Below are 10,925 nucleotides of genomic sequence, written 5' to 3' on the forward strand. Positions count from 1 at the left end.
GCCATACTCCATACAACAAGGGCCAAATATCGTCATGTTGGACCCATTCTTCACTTTAAACATTGTGAAAACGAACAAAGGCTAAAGTATAACATTATTGAGCCTTTAACAAATACATCACAACTCCAAATTCCCTCCTTCATGGATCTTGCCCATGAAATCGATCACTTGTCCCATCTGCTTCTTAAGCTCGGTTATGTCCTTAGAATGAGCTTGTTGACCTGTAACTAAAGCTTGAGTAGCAGAGTTTAGATTTTGTTGCCCTTGAGCAAGAGACTTCAAAAGTTCATCATAATTAGGTGAAGATGCATTATTCGAACCATGAACATTAGAGTTAAAGGGAGCAGAACCTTGAGGTACCTGAGGCCTCACAAACAAACCTGAAGGACGAGGTCCTTGACCTTGAGCATTGGATGGTTGAGCATTGTTGCTCCAACGAAAATTTGGATGATCCCTAAGTCCAGGGTTGTATGTGTTCGAGTATGGATCGTACCTAGGCCTTTGTTGCCCCATAAAGTTCAACTCTTCTTCAGTCATTGCACCATTTGGACAATTGTCAGTCGTGTGATCCTTGAAAGAACAAATGCCACATGCTTGAGGGTTGATGCTCGAACCATTGAATGCCTTGACTAACACGTCAAGCTTCCTTTCTAAAGTCGCCATCTGATTCCTTGCATCAACATCATACACCCCACGGCTCTTGCTTCCTCTCTTCTCCTTGGAACTAAATTGGCGATTGTTGTCAGCTAAATCATCAATCAAGGTGTAAGCTTCTTGACCGGTCTTGTTCATGAAGGTGCAGCCACATGCCGAGTCCACCATGCTCTTATTGGTGGTGTCGAGTCCTTCATAGAAGAATTGCACCAAGTCATCCAACGAAATACCATGGTGAGGGCACTTCCTTTGTAGTTCCTGAAATTCCTCCCAAGCCTCATAGAGTGAATCACCATCTTTTTGAGTGAAGTTCTGAATCTCCCTCCTAAGTCTTTTTGTGAGTTGAGCAGGTAAGAATTGCTTTAAGAACCTCCTAGTCATTTCGTCCCATGTAGTGATGATTCCTGCAGGCAAAGAATACAACCAACGTTTAGCATCATCCTTAAGGGTGAATGGAAACAAAAGCAACCTCAAGCCTTCTTGAGAAAGGTGATGAATCGATTGGAGCTTGCAAATGTCCAAGAACTCCCTAAGGTGAACATTAGGGTCTTCCATTGAAGAACCAGAGTACTTAGGCAGCTGCCCAAGCAATTGAACAGGAATGGAGAAGTTAGCTTCATCAGGTGGAGTGAAAGCAATGCATGAAGGTGATTCCGGGGTGGTAGGAATGAATGCATTCTTGAGTGCCATTGGAGCACCAACAGGAATTATGTCACGGCCCGCAATTGTGTCTAAGTCTGAATTGAAGACGAAGGGAAAGGACAGATCTTTCTCTTCTTCTGATCTAGGTGAAGAGTTTAAGTTTGAATTGCTTGGAGAATGTTCGAACTTCAAAGGTCTACTTATGAAAGAGTTGTTCAAATCTCTAAGTGCTTGAATTCGATCCTTGAGCTCTTGTGTCTTCTTAGAAAATTCGGACATGCATAGTACCTGTTTATATGAAAGGTAACGAGTTAGCCTTGAAGAATACATAATGGATACATAAAATTCGTGCCTTCCCTTAGTCATACACACGCACACTTATGGGGGAAGGGCACGGCAACTATGTTGTTTACAAAGAGTTAGTTCTTTACGTTTTCACAAGTTCATACAATTCACAAGTTCTTATTGCTATTTCAATGATTGAATGATCGATTGATTCTAAGTTGTAAATCAAGGTGGACGTGCGGCCTAAGTATGGATGCCTAGACACAAGATCAAGTCTTTGTTTCAGAAGGCCTTTAGCTCAATCAGAGATAGTGAACATGGTAGGACTCATTTGTTGAACTACGGAGAGCGAACTCCCTATCGACTCCATCACCGAGATGTATGTCAGTCAGTAGTTCTCTGAGATCCAATTTTGGTCCCATGCACCAGAGTAATAAAAGAGCGTGCCCCTTACTCAGCTGGACTTAACCTTATGTGTTAGACAAATCTCCAAGTGTTAATAAAAGCCGCCCTCGACCTCATGCAAACTCGAGAGCTAGCATGAAGGGTTAAGGCTAATATTAACAAAAGGGACTTTACCTATTCCGTTCGATTTACAACCTACAACAATCATTCACTCAAGCACCAAAACAACAACCTAAGATACATTACTATATGTTATACGAAATAAGAATAAGAATAAGAATATACAAATGTACAATATTCACAATGAATTCGTAGTAAAAGTTAGGGATCCATCTCTAATGGATCCCCGGCAACGGCGCCATTTGATGACTGCTCGATTACTCGACATCAATATTTAACCCTGAACACATCATAGTAGTATAAAGCAAGAGGGTATCGTTCACAAACCGGGGATCCAGCCAGGGCTTAGGATCACAATACTTACACGAATTCATAAAGGGTTTTAAAGTTTGATATAGATTTTGAATTGAATCATAAAAGCAGTAAATAAAACCTAAACTAATATATACATGTGATCAACCAACCAACACATAAACAATCACCAAAACAACTCACATAGAGGGGATCGAACTAAGTTCTACAACTTCTTATCGAATCATGCCGAGACTATGCAATAAATCACCAAGGATGGATCATGCATTTAGGGTTCTAAGCAGTAACCTAAACACATAGACACTTAACACATTCAATCACAACCAAGCAGCCATAATCGAAATTCTAACATGTTCATCTTAATCATGTAATCCCAACGCCATGCACATTGAATTCATCAAGTATGTCACTTACTTAACCAACAACCATGCAATTCGAAAATCACATAAACAAGAATAAACATGTTCTTAGCTTAAGTCTTTAATCCAACAACCTAAATATCATGCTACAAGCATAGTCATAACACATAGGCATCGAAAATTGTTCACACATGTATTCGGCAGAAACCAAAAACCGAAAATCATAAAACCAAAAACATATTTTCGAATCCTCTATATAAATTGAATCAAGTAGCTATTTCATAGACAAAATTGATACAAGACTACTCTAAACAAATCGCAACTTCATCCATGAACAAGAACAAAACCAAAACCGAAATTAAACAAGAGTGAATCATGGTTACACTTTATAAATCAAGCAATCCACAAGTGTAGCCGAGACTTCTATGGATGAAACCTTCTTCACAAGCGTGTTTGAAGGCTATTGATAGGTGGGGAATGATGGAATCGGTTTTAGGATTTCTTGGAATGGTGAAGGATGAATTCGGCAGAGCTATGGCTGTGTTTTTGTGTAGGGTTTATGATGATGCTGAATGGAGAGGCCGGCCTCTATATATAGAGGTGTAGGAAGCCTTCTTGCGTGCTAAAAGGAAATAGAATCCAATTGGGAAACTGAAATCCTCTTTGTTATGGATTTGATTTATGTACTCCATATCCAACTTGATGTAGGAAACCAAGTCCAATAGGGAAATCTCTAAAGGGCAGCTCGGCAATCTCTTGGTCCAACTAGGAGTAGCTAGGCCGGCCTCCTCTTCTCCTTGTTCAACTCGAAAATGATTTCCTTGTTCAACTAGGAATGCAACTCGGCAACTCTCCTTTCTTTCCAAATATGATTTGTCTTTCCTGAAAAGAAATCGTCGATTAAGGAATAGGAAAGAATGAAAATAGGAAAGTAGAGTCCTAGTCGAGTAAGGAATCCTAGCTCAATCAGGAGTTCTAACACTTAGCACAATTTCATCATCAAATCATCTAAAATCGAAATAGCACTACCTAGAACATACATGTATCAAATATGAACCTAAAACAACTAAATAAGAAGTAACAAAGCATAAGAATAGGGCATATATACATTAACAACGTCACACTTTGTGCTCCTATCAATACTCAGTTTGAAAGAAACACACTCCCACACTTGCAAAACTCTCAAATACAATAGAAACTCGCATCAGAAGCCTTACAGAAAGATACTCAAACGAGAAATGAAAAGATAAACAATTGGAATAGTAAAGATACGCAAACGATGTAAAGATACACAATTGGAATAGTAAAGATACGCAAACGATGTAAAGATACTCAGTTTGAAAGAAACACACTCCCACACTTGCAAAACTCTCAAATTCAATAGAAACTCGCATCTGAAAGCCTTACAGAAAATTACTCAAACGAGAAATGAAAAGATACGCAATTGGAATAGTAAAGATACGCAAACGATGTAAAGATACACAATTGGAATAGTAAAGATACGCAAACGATGTAAAGATACTCAGTTTGAAAGAAACACACTCCCACACTTGCAAAACTTTCAAATTCAATAGAAACTCGCATCAGAAAGCCTTACAGAAAGATACTCAAACGAGAAATGAAAAGATACACAATTGGAATAGTAAAGATACGCAAACGATGTAAAGATACACAATTGGAATAGTAAAGATACGCAAACGATGTAAAGATACTCCGTTTGAAAGAAACACACTCCCACACTTGCAAAACTCTCAAATACAATAGAAACTCGCATCAGAAGCCTTACAGAAAGATACTCAAACGAGAAATGAAAAGATACACAATTGGAATAGTAAAGATACGCAAACGATGTAAAGATACACAATTGGAATAGTAAAGATACGCAAACGATGTAAAGATACTCAGTTTGAAAGAAACACACTCCCACACTTGCAAAACTCTCAAATTCAATAGAAACTCGCATCAGAAGCGTTACAGAAAGATACTCAAACGAGAAATGAAAAGATACACAATTGGAATAGTAAAGATACGCAAACGATGTAAAGATACACAATTGGAATAGTAAAGATACGCAAACGATGTAAAGATACTCAGTTTGAAAGAAACACACTCCCACACTTGCAAAACTTTCAAATTCAATAGAAACTCGCATCAGAAAGCCTTACAGAAAGATACTCAAACGAGAAATGAAAAGATACACAATTGGAATAGTAAAGATACGCAAACGATGTAAAGATACACAATTGGAATAGTAAAGATACGCAAACGATGTAAAGATACTCAGTTTGAAAGAAACACACTCCCACACTTGCAAAACTCTCAAATTCAATAGAAACTCGCATCAGAAGCGTTACAGAAAGATACTCAAACGAGAAATGAAAAGATACACAATTGGAATAGTAAAGATACGCAAACGATGTAAAGATACACAATTGGAATAGTAAAGATACGCAAACGATGTAAAGATACTCAGTTTGAAAGAAACACACTCCCACACTTGCAAAACTCTCAAATACAATAGAAACTCGCATCAGAAGCCTTACAGAAAGATACTCAAACGAGAAATGAAAAGATAAACAATTGGAATAGTAAAGATACGCAAACGATGTAAAGATACACAATTGGAATAGTAAAGATACGCAAACGATGTAAAGATACTCAGTTTGAAAGAAACACACTCCCACACTTGCAAAACTCTCAAATTCAATAGAAACTCGCATCTGAAAGCCTTACAGAAAGATACTCAAACGAGAAATGAAAAGATACGCAATTGGAATAGTAAAGATACGCAAACGATGTAAAGATACACAATTGGAATAGTAAAGATACGCAAACGATGTAAAGATACTCAGTTTGAAAGAAACACACTCCCACACTTGCAAAACTTTCAAATTCAATAGAAACTCGCATCAGAAAGCCTTACAGAAAGATACTCAAACGAGAAATGAAAAGATACACAATTGGAATAGTAAAGATACGCAAACGATGTAAAGATACACAATTGGAATAGTAAAGATACGCAAACGATGTAAAGATACTCAGTTTGAAAGAAACACACTCCCACACTTGCAAAACTCTCAAATTCAATAGAAACTCGCATCTGAAAGCCTTACAGAAAATTACTCAAACGAGAAATGAAAAGATACGCAATTGGAATAGTAAAGATACGCAAACGATGTAAAGATACACAATTGGAATAGTAAAGATACGCAAACGATGTAAAGATACTCAGTTTGAAAGAAACACACTCCCACACTTGCAAAACTTTCAAATTCAATAGAAACTCGCATCAGAAAGCCTTACAGAAAGATACTCAAACGAGAAATGAAAAGATACACAATTGGAATAGTAAAGATACGCAAACGATGTAAAGATACACAATTGGAATAGTAAAGATACGCAAACGATGTAAAGATACTCCGTTTGAAAGAAACACACTCCCACACTTGCAAAACTCTCAAATACAATAGAAACTCGCATCAGAAGCCTTACAGAAAGATACTCAAACGAGAAATGAAAAGATACACAATTGGAATAGTAAAGATACGCAAACGATGTAAAGATACACAATTGGAATAGTAAAGATACGCAAACGATGTAAAGATACTCAGTTTGAAAGAAACACACTCCCACACTTGCAAAACTCTCAAATTCAATAGAAACTCGCATCAGAAGCGTTACAGAAAGATACTCAAACGAGAAATGAAAAGATACACAATTGGAATAGTAAAGATACGCAAACGATGTAAAGATACACAATTGGAATAGTAAAGATACGCAAACGATGTAAAGATACTCAGTTTGAAAGAAACACACTCCCACACTTGCAAAACTTTCAAATTCAATAGAAACTCGCATCAGAAAGCCTTACAGAAAGATACTCAAACGAGAAATGAAAAGATACACAATTGGAATAGTAAAGATACGCAAACGATGTAAAGATACACAATTGGAATAGTAAAGATACGCAAACGATGTAAAGATACTCAGTTTGAAAGAAACACACTCCCACACTTGCAAAACTCTCAAATTCAATAGAAACTCGCATCAGAAGCGTTACAGAAAGATACTCAAACGAGAAATGAAAAGATACACAATTGGAATAGTAAAGATACGCAAACGATGTAAAGATACACAATTGGAATAGTAAAGATACGCAAACGATGTAAAGATACTCAGTTTGAAAGAAACACACTCCCACACTTGCAAAACTCTCAAATACAATAGAAACTCGCATCAGAAGCCTTACAGAAAGATACTCAAACGAGAAATGAAAAGATAAACAATTGGAATAGTAAAGATACGCAAACGATGTAAAGATACACAATTGGAATAGTAAAGATACGCAAACGATGTAAAGATACTCAGTTTGAAAGAAACACACTCCCACACTTGCAAAACTCTCAAATTCAATAGAAACTCGCATCTGAAAGCCTTACAGAAAGATACTCAAACGAGAAATGAAAAGATACGCAATTGGAATAGTAAAGATACGCAAACGATGTAAAGATACACAATTGGAATAGTAAAGATACGCAAACGATGTAAAGATACTCAGTTTGAAAGAAACACACTCCCACACTTGCAAAACTTTCAAATTCAATAGAAACTCGCATCAGAAAGCCTTACAGAAAGATACTCAAACGAGAAATGAAAAGATACACAATTGGAATAGTAAAGATACGCAAACGATGTAAAGATACACAATTGGAATAGTAAAGATACGCAAACGATGTAAAGATACTCAGTTTGAAAGAAACACACTCCCACACTTGCAAAACTCTCAAATTCAATAGAAACTCGCATCTGAAAGCCTTACAGAAAATTACTCAAACGAGAAATGAAAAGATACGCAATTGGAATAGTAAAGATACGCAAACGATGTAAAGATACACAATTGGAATAGTAAAGATACGCAAACGATGTAAAGATACTCAGTTTGAAAGAAACACACTCCCACACTTGCAAAACTTTCAAATTCAATAGAAACTCGCATCAGAAAGCCTTACAGAAAGATACTCAAACGAGAAATGAAAAGATACACAATTGGAATAGTTAAGATACGCAAACGATGTAAAGATACACAATTGGAATAGTAAAGATACGCAAACGATGTAAAGATACTCCGTTTGAAAGAAACACACTCCCACACTTGCAAAACTCTCAAATACAATAGAAACTCGCATCAGAAGCCTTACAGAAAGATACTCAAACGAGAAATGAAAAGATACACAATTGGAATAGTAAAGATACGCAAACGATGTAAAGATACACAATTGGAATAGTAAAGATACGCAAACGATGTAAAGATACTCAGTTTGAAAGAAACACACTCCCACACTTGCAAAACTCTCAAATTCAATAGAAACTCGCATCTGAAAGCCTTACAGAAAGATACTCAAACGAGAAATGAAAAGATACGCAATTGGAATAGTAAAGATACGCAAACGATGTAAAGATACACAATTGGAATAGTAAAGATACGCAAACGATGTAAAGATACTCAGTTTGAAAGAAACACACTCCCACACTTGCAAAACTTTCAAATTCAATAGAAACTCGCATCAGAAAGCCTTACAGAAAGATACTCAAACGAGAAATGAAAAGATACACAATTGGAATAGTAAAGATACGCAAACGATGTAAAGATACACAATTGGAATAGTAAAGATACGCAAACGATGTAAAGATACTCAGTTTGAAAGAAACACACTCCCACACTTGCAAAACTCTCAAATTCAATAGAAACTCGCATCTGAAAGCCTTACAGAAAATTACTCAAACGAGAAATGAAAAGATACGCAATTGGAATAGTAAAGATACGCAAACGATGTAAAGATACACAATTGGAATAGTAAAGATACGCAAACGATGTAAAGATACTCAGTTTGAAAGAAACACACTCCCACACTTGCAAAACTTTCAAATTCAATAGAAACTCGCATCAGAAAGCCTTACAGAAAGATACTCAAACGAGAAATGAAAAGATACACAATTGGAATAGTAAAGATACGCAAACGATGTAAAGATACACAATTGGAATAGTAAAGATACGCAAACGATGTAAAGATACTCCGTTTGAAAGAAACACACTCCCACACTTGCAAAACTCTCAAATACAATAGAAACTCGCATCAGAAGCCTTACAGAAAGATACTCAAACGAGAAATGAAAAGATACACAATTGGAATAGTAAAGATACGCAAACGATGTAAAGATACACAATTGGAATAGTAAAGATACGCAAACGATGTAAAGATACTCAGTTTGAAAGAAACACACACCCACACTTGCAAAACTCTCAAATTCAATAGAAACTCGCATCAGAAGCGTTACAGAAAGATACTCAAACGAGAAATGAAAAGATACACAATTGGAATAGTAAAGATACGCAAACGATGTAAAGATACACAATTGGAATAGTAAAGATACGCAAACGATGTAAAGATACTCAGTTTGAAAGAAACACACTCCCACACTTGCAAAACTCTCAAATACAATAGAAACTCGCATCAGAAGCCTTACAGAAAGATACTCAAACGAGAAATGAAAAGATAAACAATTGGAATAGTAAAGATACGCAAACGATGTAAAGATACACAATTGGAATAGTAAAGATACGCAAACGATGTAAAGATACTCAGTTTGAAAGAAACACACTCCCACACTTGCAAAACTCTCAAATTCAATAGAAACTCGCATCAGAAGCCTTACAGAAAGATACTCAAACGAGAAATGAAAAGATACACAATTGGAATAGTAAAGATACGCAAACGATGTAAAGATACACAATTGGAATAGTAAAGATACGCAAACGATGTAAAGATACTCAGTTTGAAAGAAACACACTCCCACACTTGCAAAACTCTCAAATACAATAGAAACTCGCATCAGAAGCCTTACAGAAAGATACTCAAACGAGAAATGAAAAGATAAACAATTGGAATAGTAAAGATACGCAGACGATGTAAAGATACACAATTGGAATAGTAAAGATACGCAAACGATGTAAAGATACTCAGTTTGAAAGAAACACACTCCCACACTTGCAAAACTCTCAAATTCAATAGAAACTCGCATCAGAAGCGTTACAGAAAGATACTCAAACGAGAAATGAAAAGATACACAATTGGAATAGTAAAGATACGCAAACGATGTAAAGATACACAATTGGAATAGTAAAGATACGCAAACGATGTAAAGATACTCAGTTTGAAAGAAACACACTCCCACACTTGCAAAACTCTCAAATACAATAGAAACTCGCATCAGAAGCCTTACAGAAAGATACTCAAACGAGAAATGAAAAGATAAACAATTGGAATAGTAAAGATACGCAAACGATGTAAAGATACACAATTGGAATAGTAAAGATACGCAAACGATGTAAAGATACTCAGTTTGAAAGAAACACACTCCCACACTTGCAAAACTCTCAAATTCAATAGAAACTCGCATCTGAAAGCCTTACAGAAAGATACTCAAACGAGAAATGAAAAGATACGCAATTGGAATAGTAAAGATACGCAAACGATGTAAAGATACACAATTGGAATAGTAAAGATACGCAAACGATGTAAAGATACTCAGTTTGAAAGAAACACACTCCCACACTTGCAAAACTTTCAAATTCAATAGAAACTCGCATCAGAAAGCCTTACAGAAAGATACTCAAACGAGAAATGAAAAGATACACAATTGGAATAGTAAAGATACGCAAACGATGTAAAGATACACAATTGGAATAGTAAAGATACGCAAACGATGTAAAGATACTCAGTTTGAAAGAAACACACTCCCACACTTGCAAAACTCTCAAATTCAATAGAAACTCGCATCTGAAAGCCTTACAGAAAATTACTCAAACGAGAAATGAAAAGATACGCAATTGGAATAGTAAAGATACGCAAACGATGTAAAGATACTCAGTTTGAAAGAAACACACTCCCACACTTGCAAAACTTTCAAATTCAATAGAAACTCGCATCAGAAAGCCTTACAGAAAGATACTCAAACGAGAAATGAAAAGATACACAATTGGAATAGTAAAGATACGCAAACGATGTAAAGATACACAATTGGAATAGTAAAGATACGCAAACGATGTAAAGATACTCCGTTTGAAAGAAACACACTCCCACACTTGCA

General features: G+C 36.2%; 1 non-coding gene across 1 annotated transcript; it reads left to right on the plus strand.

The window, feature by feature from the left end:
- Positions 1–880: 880 nt before the first annotated feature.
- LOC126804640 (small nucleolar RNA R71) lies at positions 881–987 on the plus strand. Its single transcript, XR_007673529.1, has one exon. It is a non-coding gene; the product is annotated as a small nucleolar RNA R71 (small nucleolar RNA).
- The last annotated feature ends 9,938 nt before the right edge of the window (positions 988–10,925 follow it).

The sequence above is a fragment of the Argentina anserina genome, unplaced genomic scaffold (assembly GCF_933775445.1).
Source record: "Argentina anserina unplaced genomic scaffold, drPotAnse1.1, whole genome shotgun sequence".
Taxonomy (NCBI): Eukaryota; Viridiplantae; Streptophyta; class Magnoliopsida; order Rosales; family Rosaceae; genus Argentina; species Argentina anserina.